The sequence below is a fragment of the Trachinotus anak genome, unplaced genomic scaffold (genome assembly GCF_046630095.1).
Source record: "Trachinotus anak isolate AG129_WGS33_773 ecotype Australia unplaced genomic scaffold, CSIRO_AGI_Tana_v1 ptg000016l, whole genome shotgun sequence".
NCBI classification, from domain to species: Eukaryota; Metazoa; Chordata; class Actinopteri; order Carangiformes; family Carangidae; genus Trachinotus; species Trachinotus anak.
Genome location: NW_027273867.1, coordinates 22,980,899 through 22,991,168, shown reverse-complemented (window position 1 = coordinate 22,991,168; position 10,270 = coordinate 22,980,899). Strand labels below are relative to the sequence as shown.

The 10,270-nt window shown below is 38.9% G+C and overlaps 1 long non-coding RNA gene across 1 annotated transcript; it reads right to left on the bottom strand.

The window, feature by feature from the left end:
- Window positions 1-2,660: 2,660 nt before the first annotated feature.
- On the bottom strand, window positions 2,661-8,305 carry LOC139634203 (uncharacterized). Its single transcript, XR_011693921.1, has 3 exons — window positions 5,822-8,305; window positions 4,133-4,219; window positions 2,661-3,954 (listed from the first exon to the last, which is right to left on the bottom strand). It is a non-coding gene; the product is annotated as an uncharacterized lncRNA (long non-coding RNA).
- Window positions 8,306-10,270: the final 1,965 nt, after the last annotated feature.

Genomic DNA, 10,270 nt, shown 5'->3' with positions numbered 1-10,270 from the left:
GAGCTGCTCTTCATTAGAGATGTTCAAACACTGATTCAATTTGTTTTATTTTCACCCACTAATTACTCAGTTTGCTCCTCTGGTGCACTGAGAGTGTCCTGCAGTCAGTTCAACAGACAGAAACTAAGAATTTGATGTTAGTTTAATAATAATTAGTTTGGAATATTTTTCCTTTGGATTATCGTTTGTTCGACTTTTGGGATGTGGTTTTAGTGCAGCAGAGATCAAATACAAAATAAGTCACAAAACGAGTCGCAATTAATCCGTTAAAAAAATCTTTTTGCATGTGTTGATACCAGTGCTTATGTAACAATTGAAAATAAAATACATTATTGTGCATTATTAAAGTGTGAGTCAGCTTTTGCATAACACACTTGCTTATTCAATAACACTTTGAGGTTGTATGTTTGTGGAATATTAAGTGATGCTGAATTATGGTAATTTTTTATTACAAAATATAACATATTATTTAAGTGTAATGATTATTACTGCAGCTAGATGGATATGTCACATCATATGACATGGGGATGGACAAACTATTATTTGACATCTGTTTCTATTTGTCGGGGAGGCAAAGATTTGAGTGAAGGAAAATGGAAATTAGGGAATTAACTTGAGTGGGTTTATTGTACAACGCTTCACCGACACTTAGACACTTAAAAGGTCCCAAATTCTACACTTTTCCTGTGTTTTATTTGAAGTGTTGACATCCATAAGAAGATATATTTGTGATTTTATGAACCAAAAACCATCTCCTCTCTCAGGTTTCAGTTCAGAAGTCCTTAACGGCTGGTTTTAAGGCTCAGTTTCTGAATACAGGCTGTGTGCATTTCTCTATGGACTGAGGCTTTGATACTTTCACAGTATTAATATAGAACCTGGACCTGCTTTATAATCAAAAAAGATGGAAATCTCACTTTATACTATTTGAGACCTTTAATCGTGACAGCAGGAAAAATGACCCGAGCATCCCAGACCAGGGATGATGTCTTGAGTTTATATCATATGAATGTCTTTCCTATACTTTCTTTTCCTGTATTTTTCTTCCCAGAAGAAGAATGAATCATTCACATATCTCCAAAAATCAAACGCTCTTGTTGAAGTTCAGCCTCATTCAAAATTAACGACCAAACTTTAAAACATTCACAAGTTAGGCTTTGGCAGGTGTTTTATAAAAGGTAGTAAATGTATTCAAGGTTTTCCTCAATGCTCTTGTGAAGAAATGTGAATAAAAATAACGTGTTTAATATGAAAGCTGTTGCAGGTGTTTTCATTTAAGCTAATTAGACCTATGTTCAGTGGGAACCTGGGCGGGTCTTTGTTGTAGGCTGAGGTCAGAGGAATCATTTGTCCTGCCTGACACAAGAGGTGCTGCAAATTTAACAAGGGATCCACAGAACTGTCAGTCAAGTTTGTTATTTTCACACCTAGATGTTCCTGAGAAAAAGTCTAATCAGCTCAAACAAGTGCACACACCTGCGCGGGTGCACCTGGGTATTCAGAGGGTTCAAGAGCAAACAGAGCTGTTGCTAAAATTCTCCGGTCTAATTTTATTTTGGACAACCTTATTACCCCTCTGTGATTTCAGATAACTGGTCTAATTATAAAGTTTGCAAGTTCCTTTCAAACTTGATGCTGCTTGGGAGCGAGGGTGATGTAATGCTGTCTGTCTGCACCACTGAGCTCACAGCTGCACTTTTCATTTCAGCAGCAGGAACAGACTCTTGGCCTGATCAGAGGAGGAAGTTCCAAGCATTTTATGGAAACACATCGCTATTTGGACAGCTGGTCTGTCCCAATTTAGGCAACTTATTTAGAGTGGCACGAACACCAAGGCAACTTAACCATATCAGAAATAGGTGCTTGTAAAATTTTGGGCACGAAGATGAGCCAGTAAGGGATCAGCTCAGCAGGCAGTGAGCAGATTGTGGGGGGTGATAGGTTAATAGGAATCAGGTGCGCTCAACGGGGGTGCAGAGGATAAAGCCTCAGTTCTGCCTAAGACGTAAAACTGGAAGAGGAAGAAAGACTCATCTACTGCGAGTCTGTTCTGGGCCTGAGCGAATCTAAATTCATGTTAGACCTCCATATTCAATGTGTTTGATGACATCATAGGAATAAACCTCCCCATAGAGCCAAGAGTATCTGTACTGGGTGACACATCTGCAATAAAAAAAATCAATAAAAACAAACTCAGATTTATTGGAATTACTCATATCACAGCCAAAAGCTTAGCAATGCAATGCAAAGGAAAGATTAACAACCACCTTATTCTGCTACACTAATGAATTAGTGTCACGTATAAAGTGAAAAGATTATGTACAACCTGAATAACAACTACAACATAGTACTCATTTATTCCAAGTAAGTATTGAATCCTGTCATGTGTGAGTAGCCTATAGTTTTTTTTCCTTTATCCCACTATTTCAATCAAATTGATACACAAGGGTTGGTATCTATTCACTCTCTCTGTTTTAATGTTTTTATCTTTTTCCTTGAATAATCGAGCCTGAGGGGGTGGGTGGTGCTGGTGGGTGGTGGTGGGTGTGTGGGTTAAGAGGAGGTGAGCATTGGGGATGAGGAGTGGGTGGTGGTGGCGGGGGTGGGGGGCTAATCTGGCATCCATGTGATGTGTGATTATCAGCTCGAGGGCTGATATGTTATAAAACCATTAAAGAGAATGTTGAACAAAAAAATAAAGACAGCAACGTTTTATTGTTGTGTTGTGTTGTGTTTGGTTTGTGTCAGATTATATTACTACACATCTCATTGTACTGTTTGGTGCAATGACAATAAAGTTTTCAATTTAAAAAAAAAAAAAAAGATTTAACATAAACACATTCAATTAAATTCAAGAATCTTTATTTCTCCCCTGGGGCACATAGAGTTAAGCTGAGACAGGAGTTAAATATCTACATTTGTTATGTGTCTTACTGGAACCTGCTGGTGAAGTTTAAGGGAAGAAGAATATGGTCAAAAACTGAGAGCAACAAACAAGGAGATATTTCACTGTTCTTAATAATCACTCACAACAGATTCCCTTTATACTGAAAAGTGAAATTTTACTGATGAATTCATCAATAATCAAAAAATATAAAGAGAGAATGCAAGCACAGCAGGACAGCTTAAATATAAAGAGAAAAATGTAACAATTAATATAATTTAGTATATAATATTTATCTCAACAACCAGCGGACAGGATATCTGTAAAGATATTTATGGCTCCCAGAGGATGTCTCCTAATGACTTTTAAATGATTTTTAAAGTCACATTTAGGATGAATTGTAGTCATTTGATTTTTAACTAGGAGCCATCACCTGGTCAAAATTATAGGTACTTTTGTATTTAGTGCTAATTAGCGACTGGCTAACAGGCTAATCTAAGATAGTGAACATGATGAACCTTATAAATGCTAAATATCTGCATTGTCAGTGTAAATGTGTGTAAAGCTGACATTAGCAGTTAGCTCAGAGCAACACTGTGTCTAAATAAAGCTGCTGGCATCACTGTGGACTCAAGTTTTCAACTACCTCAGTTTGTGCCCCAGTTCGGGTCCATCCCTCATGGCAACTGTGAACTATTTATGATTCTTACTATGAAAAAATAAGTCAGAGGACAAACAGGAAATGGTTTAAAGCTGTGCAAATAAAAGTCTAATCTTCACAATTGGCCTGTTTTTTACTTTTGGACACTGAGGCACATTTTCCTGCTAAAGCTTGTTTACCTGTATTTTTCCATGTTGCCATGTTATGAGCGTCTCCTCAGCCTTGTGTAATCTGCTGCTGCTGCTCGCGCTGTGACTGGACTGTGAATGTCAGAGGCAGTTCTGGCTGACTGGCTCTCACTGTCGCCACAGAGAGGGACTGCACTTCATTTCTAAATGTTTGTCTTTCTGCTCGGCCATTGATTTCCTCTCTGTCTGTCTTTATTACTCTGGCTCTCCTCCTGTGAATTCTCACCACACACACACACACACACACACACACACACACACACACACACACATCCCACACACAACCATAAATGTCTCCACTCCCTTCCCCTGGCAGACTTCTGATCCATATTGACTACCTGTCGTAGTTTAGCTCCCTCACTGTTCCTCATTAAACCTGTACACGGTGTCTTGTTCTACCTGTCTGTTCTCCTCCTTTCCTCACTCATTCTTCTCTCCCTCCTTTCATCTTTCCTTGTCTCCCTCCTTTTTTCTTTCTTCTCCCTCCTGCAGCGAGGCAACACAGAAAGAGAGAAAGAGCATCCTGACATTTTGCACCTGATGGAGATGTTCATTATTTTTTAACGTTTAGTATCTTCTGATTCCAACCCCATGTTTAATTTCATTATTTTTTACAGCAGATGTTCTTAAAACAAAGAATGATGAGTTGATCAGGCTGATATCTATAAAAAAAAGAACCTGTATCAGCCACAGTCTCAGGCCTTTAGATGAACTCTGATATACATTGTTAGACGATTAATGGTTAAAGATGAAGGTCACTACAATCTTTATATTTAATGTTAAACCACAACTTGAACATATACAGTACTATGTTGTTTAAGTAATATTAGGGCTGTCACCAGTATGGATTATAACCATGATATTTTAAAAAATGATATATTGATATTAATTGTTATTATCAATGAATGTTAATAATACATAATATGGTGATGGCAGATGTTTGGCCTTGTGGATCTTTTGTCAGTTCATCTTGTTGTCTTTCCACTGTCCAATAAGTTTAATTGGTTTTTGTGCAGTTGTGGTTACAGACTCTCTTCACCTCCCTCACTCGTATTTAAATTTGACTGATTATTCAAATTTTCAATGAAAATTGTGATGATATCATTATTATGAACTATTTTGGCCACAATGGTCGTGTAGTAAAAATCTGAATCAAGACAGCCCTGTCTGGTGTAGTAGTAGTAGTAGTAGTAGTAGTAGTAGTAGTAGTAGTAGTAGTAGTAGTAGTAGTAGTAGTAGTAGTAAGAAGAAGAAGTATTCATCATGTTGATTTTAGTGTTGGGATGAAACCAGAGAGAACAAATTTAACGTGATAAATGGACTTTGATCAGTCAGACACTGATTACCTTCATGCTCATTGATTTCTCATTATTTATTGTTCACCTAATGTTCACCTCTAATGAATGAGAGGTGGATTACCTGAATGCAGGCTGAAAAAACCTAAATAAAGTTTTAAAGTGGTACAAAATCCCAAAAACTTCCCAGCACCTGCCTCAGCGATCACTCAGAGATCATCAACCCCCCGCAGACACACACTAAAAAATTTGAGGCACTTCTACCTGTTTTTGAGTTGCACCCCACTGCGCTCAATCCAAATGTTGATTGTCAAGAGGAAATCAACCCAATGCGTCATCTTCATCACCTCCTCCTCATACTAGAGTAATTCTTCCAAATGTTTTTTTTTTTTCTTTTTATCGGTAAATGTACAGTCACTTTTTTCTTGGGGGCAGTGAACCATTTACATAATGCCCCATATGAGATATTTGATTTGCTAAAATGTTCAAATTTAGTAGAAAAAAAAAGGTTTTTACAGTTAATTGTTGCAGTAAGTACAAGCTGCAGTGTAAGGTTCGATCCACTATGATGGAAATGTGACTGAATGAACTGTTTATGTTTTATTCTAATCAAAGCTAAGAGTTACACAAATACTACAAAACCACAGTCAGATATTCATTTAGATATTACGATATTTTCGTGACATTGACATTTTACTCAGCACTTGAAATCAAAAGACACCTTGTTAGGAACAACAGCAGTGCACAGTGAGATCTCGCACCAAACCCCAATGGCATCACGTCACGTACTAACCTGATAACGAGCATGTGGAGGTGGTGGTGGTGGTGCTGGTCTGAATGCAGTGAGGCCCTGAAACATCACAGAGATTACAGCCCCAGGTGAGCTGTTTTCAGAAAGGCCAAGGACCAGTGGTCATGCTGTCGTGATCTGATTCCTCCCAGTTCTCCACGTTTTCCTCATGCTTCTGGGTCAGTTGGGCCCAGTTCCTTGGCCCAAATCTGGCCCATATACAGCCTGATCGTCAGATGCTACTTTGACATCTGGACCAATTCTGGTGCACACACAGAAAATCTGACTGTCAGCCAGAGCCGGAGGATAACAGCCAGAGTCTGCCCAGACATGGAAGTATATGGGCCAGATTCGAGCCAAGGACCCGGGCATATGTTGGCCCAGATGTGTCATTTCGCTCTCTGGATTTGTCCTGGACTTGTCAGATCTTATAGATTGATTTTGGTCCCACATCTGCCAGCAGCTAATAACAAATCACCTGCCCCCTCCACATCACAGCCTCACACAAACTAGAGGATTATGTAACAGAGCTACAACATTTACAAAAGCTGTTACAGACAAGTGAGAGAAAACTCCTGTACGTGTGATTCCATCCACGAAACCCACAGCAGAGAGCTGCACGGCGCAACAACACACAACACGTACATCCAGTCCTCACATCCTCCTCTCTCTCTCTCTCTCTCTCTCTCTCTCTCTCTCTCTCTCTCTCTCTCTCTCTCTCTCCCCCACCAATCACGCACCTCGCCGCCACCTGCATCAGCACCGGCTGCAAAAGTTGCTCTTGCAAAGGTAAGCCTATAACTGATCGATATATAATCATCTAACTAATATGTCGCTGCTATTATTTGGTGCACTGACGACGTGAGAGCGCATCCGTCGGAGCGGGGCTCTGTCAGTCGTGCTTGGAGCCGCCACATGTAGCAGCATGTACACACTGTACTCTCCGTGAAATCATCTGGGAGCGACGCTCTGCTTTTGTGTTTGCGGAGATTTTAAAGCTGCTTCTATCCAGCAAAGCTTCAGGTTGTAGAGAAAAGTGAGGAGGATCCGCCTGAAGACGGGTTTTAAGGTAAGAGTCCTTTCAGGGAAAAGAAAGGTGTTCAATCTGCAAGGATGTTACAACAACAGGAGACAAAAAGACAAAAAACACCACACAGGACAAATTGTTCACTATAAACATGTATAAATGATCATATGTGATTTCTCCTTGAGGAAATTATCAACCAGTTTTAATTAAAACAAATGAGAATATGACACTGTCAACTTCTACCATGTCTTTGTCTCCTGTGTTAGAGAACAGTGTGTGTTATAGGATGTGTAGGATCCGCTGTGCAGGCGGGGTGTACAGAGAGTGGGCTCCAGCAGGAGTCTGCATTTAGATTCCTCTGTCTGAGTCCTGAACATTACTGAGGGAAGCAAAGTGATCCTGGTTCCTGCCTATTGAGTTTCACTTTGGTTCCAGCTGGACTCTGTGCTCAATGTCAGTGTCTTTGATTTTGGAAAATAGTCATAATAAACTTTACTTAACTTCTCTCTCTCTCAACATCCCTTTATTTTAATATTCATGCAAACCTGCTGCTATGAATTATATGACTTTATCAGATATGAAGATGTGTCATTGCACTGCTGTGTCATATTTTTAAGGGTACACATGGCAAACAGAAAATCTTTATGATGTTTGTGTAGTAGTGTAATTTGTCTGTAAAGCTCAGTACTCCACTAAATCCTGATGTATCCTTGAGATCCTTTAATATTTAAGTTGTCAATATAGTGCAGTGTGGTATATTCTAAGAACATACCTACAAACTCAGACACAGTCAGAGAAAGAGAAAGAAATTGTTATATATGGTTCCGTAAAGAGGTGTCCATAAAAACCCTTTATGACTTTCCTATTGACAGACATGTCTGACAGTATTGAACTCCCATCATGCCTCTGTGGACTTTGTTTTTGATGGTCACCATCCTGATCAGGCTCACCAAAGCTCGTCCATGTTCTGCTGCTGCTCTGTATTCATGGCAGGATTCATACCACCGCTGCATTCATGATGCAGAACGCAGCTGATTTGTCCTTGAACTTTTGTCCTTTGCAATGTGTGTTTGTGCTGCCGGCGCCGGCGAGCCCTTACAGCATGTTTGTTCTATGTTTCGCTGCTGGAGCCCCCCTTGTAATCCACCCTGTCAGTCTGAATAGCAAGTGTTATTTTGGAGGTTTTTGAACACAAATAACAATGTCTGAGTTGCTGCTTTTTTTTTTTGTTTTGTTCTGTTTGTTGCTACTGATTACAGGCTCTCCCAGGGGTCCTGCAGGGCTTTCAAGGGGCCCCAGAAAGCAGCAATCAGACAAATGTTGAGTGCACTTAAGAGCTGTTTTCAGCTGCATGTCCTCCAATGACCACTAGATGGACCCTTCAATAAAATTGAGACTGTGTTACTGTGCTGATAAAACTCTGAAATCCAGTTTTGAATTAAAAGATTCCAAGGTCTCAGTAGCGCATTTAATTACATTGATTTAATGTGTAGTAAAATTTTATGTTTTTATGCATATATATATATATGCATAAAAACATAAAATTTTACTACACATTAATATATATATATATATATATATATATATATATATATATATATATATATATATATATATATATATATATATATACATATATATATATATGCATATGCATGGCTTATATGGACAAAAACTGTTGTAACTTTGCAATACAGGATTCAGTTGCTATCAAGTCTAGATGCACATTACTTTTTTTTTTTTTTTTTGTCTGTTTTTTTGTGGGTTTTATAGTGACACGATACATTTACTGTACAAGGCCATAACTAATCATGAGTCTGCCTCAATTGGGATTTGGCAGAACTAATCCTTATAAAATACAACAAATACTCCCTGACAAGATTTTATTCTTTTTTTAAATCAAGGCTGCCATCAACCTATCAACTCCCAGCATTAATTTGACAAGGTTACCTCTGCTGTATCTGCAGATAGAAGCTGATGTACAGATCTTGAAATACTTTGTCAATGTGGGAGGAACTGTCAATCAGGGAACGCTACAGTTACACAAAGATCTTGCAATCATTTCATAATTTACACTGTTGCCATTATTTATTATTGGATATGAGATGGAATTCAAAACATTCATCTTATTATGGCAAAAAAAACATTAATATTCATGCTCACAGTAGCGGGAAACAATCACAAGCACTTGTCCCCAGAAAATGCAGCTTCTAGTTAAGATTTCTTTGTTTTAAAGATGATATGGCTTAGAGATGCAGTGTCTGTAAAGTAGTGTGTTTGCTTAATTAAGAAGAGTCTCAGGCTATTGCACAGTGTTGATTGTTGCTTGCTCATCCCATGTTTGCCCCACACAAGCTCATCTCTGTGCAGGAAACCCAAATTCAAGCTTCAGAGTTTCCCTTTAGGAACCTTCACAGATGGTTCGTCAGTGCTATTTCTCTGTCTGTTGGTCCCTAACAAAGGATATGTTTAAACCCTACATGTGCAAACTTCACACTTTGGCACTTTCACTAGGACTTTTTGAAAGTTTAAAGGGTTTCACTCGCCAAAAACCATTCAAGGAAACATTAAATTTTGTCTTCTTGTCAGTGGGGGTGGAGGTGTTGAAGACTTTCAGCCAGCGTTAGTGTCTACACTTTTCTCTGGATCGGTTCCTTGCTCACTTGCTGCCATAAAAAGCTCTAAAGTCTGCCTGCAATTTTGATTCATTACTTTCCGTTCACTAAGGTTTCTGTAAGTGATGACAAAACAGCAGCAGAATCTGCACGGCCTCATGTAGATGAGATGGGAGAGTAATAAACTGGGGATGAAAAATTATATGTCTCCAGAATGAGAGAACAAATGACTCCCTGCAACAAACAAAAGTAATTTCGTCACTGGTGATTTTTCTCAGTTTACCAGGTCATTTTTAACTCTGACCATGTTTCTTAACAATCATCTTTGACAGTGAAAAACAGATTCTACTGCATCTCTGCATGTTTTTGGATGAAATTACTCAACTTCTGCCAACAGGAGCTTCAACGTTAATATTTCATCAAAGGAGAGGCAGCTGCAATGGAAGAACATGTATCCAGATGTTACACCTTTCTTGCTCTCTTTCATCAATGGTACAAGCCGGAGGTCTTCATGAATCTGTTGTTCCCCATTCTTTTGCCATAGGTGTCTGGTCTGTGTGTCATTATGTCTAATACCTGTGTGGCCATCAGATCTGATCAGGTAAATTGGCCTAATTATCAATTGTGCTTGCGTCACTTTTGGATCAGGTTTTACACAGACCTGTGAAGACTACTGATACAAACCGACTTTGGGAAGAAAAGGTTACTGACTAAACAACAGAGCCCACTGTTTTTGACTGCCTTCCAAAGAAACCCATTAGCATTTTGTGATCTGACAACAATATCAGCAAGTCAACATTGTTAACAATC